We start from the raw sequence: 4632 nt of genomic DNA, 5'->3' as shown, positions 1-4632 counted from the left end.
GTCCCCGTAGCTCTCTAAGGTTTATTTAGTTAATAATTTGGCTCGAGCGATAGCCATGATCACAAGCATATGTTAATTTTTCCACTCATATTGAAAGCTTCCACTTTGCATTAATACATACTGGTTGCGAAAAGAAACCTACTTCAGTCTTGTGAAAACCACTAAAATTATCAGTTAAACCGGACATTTTTTTTTTAAGAAAATCTAGATATTAGCCTATCAAATAAGAAATGGATTGTTGCTGGTCCCGATTTCTCACATCAAGGTCAAATCGAAGGCCAAATATTTAAAATCTCTTAATTCAAATTTCGAGCTTGTGCTTCTACTTCCCGCTAAAGCTGTGCTCATCACGACTTTTTTTCTCCAAATATCGATTCCGTGATGGGCACGGAAAGTCAACACTTAAAAATTACTTTACTGTTAGGTTGAAGATGAGTTGATTCACTATGGGCTACGTTATTCAAATAAAGTAAAACATTACACTGAAGTTTTTCAGACAACATTAATTGCGTGGACAGCAAACTGTACAGCGAAAAGATGGAAAAATGAAGGGTTAACTTTAAAAAAAAAAAAACCGCTCCAGTTGAAATGACACGGAGAACCAGTCGTATTAACAAATGCTGAAACAAATCTTGAATTATTCGCTTATTCACCTAACAATCACCTTCATTAACATGTCTGCTCACTAGGAGCGTATCCCCCAGCGTGTACGTTAACATATACTTACGAGAGAATACCTATATCTCAGATTTTGAGTACAGTTTCAAAATTTCATTTCCGTAAACTGTAAAAGCAGTGATTACTATGCTAATTATCACAAATTAAATGCAACTTTTGAGTTGCATACACACAACCTACTAGGGAATGAAGACAATGTGCTAACAAAGAGTACACTGGAAAATGAAATAACATGTTATAACAAAAATTAAAATAAGATGATAATCGATACAAATATAGAGGATGAATAAGACATATCCGAACTTCGCCAAGTATGGTAGAAGATGCTATTTGTTTACTTCTTTTTGGCCAACCGCTAAGAACATTTATAAATCTATATGTGGCTTTGTTATACGCAATTAGTACATTCAAATTCACAAACGATGACGAACTGAAGGGTACGAAAGTACAGTTGCAAGTAACAACCGTAGTCATAATAATATAGTTCTACTAAACAACGTTGAAAATAGTGGGTAATTAGGTGGTAAGTAGAAATGACCAAAACTGAACAGTTTACATCGATCATTTCGAAATACAGCTAGAAGATTAAATTTACAAGAAATAACAAAAATCAGTGAAATTTGGAGTTACACTAAGCATAGTTTGAGGGGGAAAGCGAGCATCCCCGGTGGGGATACTTCAGCTGACTTCTTTGGGGGGGAACAAAATGTGATTGAGGGGGAAAATCCCCCTCATCCCCCCCGGTAATTCGCACCCTGGTCCTTTCTATTCACAAGTGCAGAAAGAAAAATGTATTTGAAACGGAACTTTTTGTGACGTTGGTGGAAAATATATCACAGAAAATCCGCAAACGCTGTAGAGTAGATTGCATACTATTTAATAAGTTCAAAAATTTTAAAGAACATGCTTTTGTAGGCGAGAAACCAAAGTTCGGTTTACGGTGGAAATTCTTGTAATCCCGATCTCACGCTAATCTGTATATTCACGACTTACCATAACTCGCTTCCACCCAGCGAAAATATTACGTTATAAATTTTAATATATGCATATATATATATATATATATATATATATATATATATATATACAGATAGAGATCAGAAAAATGGAAACACCTGTAGTTGGCAACACGTCAGATGTATGGGTTGGCAGTGGTGTCGTGGCGCCCGCAGCGCCGGTCCGCTGGTGGTAGTGTGTTAGGTCGGTCTCCATACTACGTCAGGCGCAGTGGAACAGCAGTGTCCAGTGGCTGCAGCAGACGGAGGTAGTGTAAAATGGGAGACCTTTCAGATTTTCAAAGAGAGCAAATTGTTGGTGCGCGGTTAAGTGGAGTGAGTGTGACTGCAGTGGCTACTCTGTTAGGTGTGTCCCGTGAGACAGTGTCGAAGGTGATGGCGGCCTACACAACACACGGAAAAACCACATCAGGGAAGCGGAACCGTGGGCGGAAGAAAATCATGAGTGACAGGTCACGCCGGGTATTAAAGCCCATTGTCACGCAGAACCGTCGTGCCACTGCGGAGCAAGTGACGGAGTAACTCAATCAGCACCTCCCCCACCCTGTTTCGACAATCACAGTCCGCCGCGAATTACATGACATGAACTTACGGGGTCGTGTTGCACGGACCAAACCGCCCATCAGGGACCATAACGCTTTCGTACGCCGCAAATGGTGCCGCGACCATGCAGCTTGGACTGTTGAGGACTGGAAACGTGTGATATGGTCGGATGAGTCATCCTTCACCCTATTCCCAATCACGGGCCGTGCTTTTGTGTGGAGAACGCTCAAAGAAACTTATGATCTGCAGTGTCTCCGCCCAACTGGGAAACATGGCGGCGGCTCGGTGATGCTGTGGGCCACCATATCATGGTTTTCATTGGGTCCTGTGGTCACAGTTAGCGGACGAATCACTGCCAACGATTATGTCGCACTTTTAGGAGACCACTTGCATCCTATGGTCCAGATGTTGTTCCCGAACAATGACGCCATCTTCCTGGATGATAATACACCCATTCACACAGCTGGCGTTGTTGCAGCGTGGTTTGAGGAACACCGGGATGAAGTTCAACACCTCCGCTTGCCCTCCCAATCCCCAGATCTCAACATAATTGAACATCTGTGATCCGTCTTGGAAACACGACTCCGGCGACGATTTCCACCTCAATCCTCTCTCACAGAACTGGCCGATGCCCTGCATGAGGAATGGTGTAAAATTCCACTTGCTACCATTCACGACCTCTATGCCTCCATCCCACGTCGCATCAAGGCTGTTCTGAAGGCGAAAGGTGGCCCGACACCATATTAATCTGGTAAGTTGCAATTTCGTTCAGGTGTTTCCATTTTTCTGATTACCATCTGTATATATATATATATATATATATATATATATATATATATATATATATATATATATATATATTCATTTTTCAGTAACGTTATCTTACAAAGTGTAGTAAATATGAATACTCAGACTTACCTATCAGACTTTGCGTGTAGAACTTTTATTTGACGTTGGTTTCTGTACTTCTTTCGTCGAAATTGAATTTGTACCTGACGATGGGATTGACTTCGAATTCAAAGTATGTTGATAAATAGGTGATGATGTTGAAGGTGGTGGAATAAAAGCTGTTTGAAGAATCGGGCTGTTTACAGGCGTTAAAAATGTAAAACCTTGACGAAAAAGTACTAAATTAGGAACGGGAGCAGGAATAGTGTGAAGTACTGGCTTTGGAACAGGTACAGTCACGTGTTTAGGCACTGACAGTGGCACAGGATGAGGGACTTCGAAGGGCACTGGATTAGATACGATAACAGGGTACGGTTTCGGAACTGTAAATGGAACTGGCTGTGGAACATGTACTGGAACTGGAGTTGGAATATGTATCGCAATTGGATGTGGAACTGAAACAGGGACCTCCTTTTCTACTGGCACATGCACCAAATGTGGAACTGGTATGGGCACTTCTTTAGTAAGAGTAAGTATATTTGCAGGAATACCATGTTCATTCAATAAATTGACTTCTGGAATAAAATTATGTAGTGCGTGGTTGACATTGCCTGTATAAATATATTGACTTATGCCATCGTATAACAGTGTAGGATTCACTAGTCTAGATGATTTTTGAATGTTTTCTTGTGCTGAAATTACGGACGCAAAGAGAAGAAAGTGACTAGTGACCAAATTCTGAAACGAAAAATTAAAGTTCATTAAAATTTAAATTAAAATGTGTAACATAACAACAAAAGTTAAAATTTCAATTAAAATAAATGTAGAACAGAACAATAGTAAATAAATAAGTAATAGCCACACATTGGTCGCAATATATCAGATTATACTTAGTACTATATCACATCTTTTCCTCAGGAGCAGTGGCTACCTGTGGAGGAAATCATATCGCTAAGAACTGATGGTTTATTGCTTCAAACTGAAAGAAGAGAACTCAGTTATGACATGTTAATTCTCGTACAAATTAGTACTTCAGCTAAGCTTCTCTTAGTTTTTAGCAATAAAGCTAAATTTTACCTATGTGATTTCTTTCAAGAACCACCACTGATACAAGACTGTTTTTTCTCTTTGGATCAAAAGATCCAATATATTTCAATCAAAAATTTTCTTGTATGCGCCAAACACAAACTATCACTTAACTCAGTATGATGTGCTTATTCCGTAAAAAATACGAAAACTCGATTTAGGATTCAAAAATTTTGTGTCCCTGATCTAAAAACTAATTATTGGGCAAGATCGCAATTTTTTGATGCAGTGTTTGATCATTCCTAAAATTCTTGGACAAGACCGAGATTTTTTATTCGTTTTTTGATTATTCCTAAAATTCTTGTTTACCGTAATTTATCAAATAATACAGTGGTACAATAGTATATTAAGTCGAATTTCTCTATTATTTTCCACTATTTTTAAGAGAAAATACAATGTCAATAAGGTATGAGTAATAAGG

Source organism: Thermobia domestica, chromosome 9 (assembly GCF_964235325.1).
Source record: "Thermobia domestica chromosome 9, izTheDome1.hap1.1, whole genome shotgun sequence".
NCBI lineage: Eukaryota > Metazoa > Arthropoda > Insecta > Zygentoma > Lepismatidae > Thermobia > Thermobia domestica.
This window is presented reverse-complemented; position numbering follows the sequence as displayed.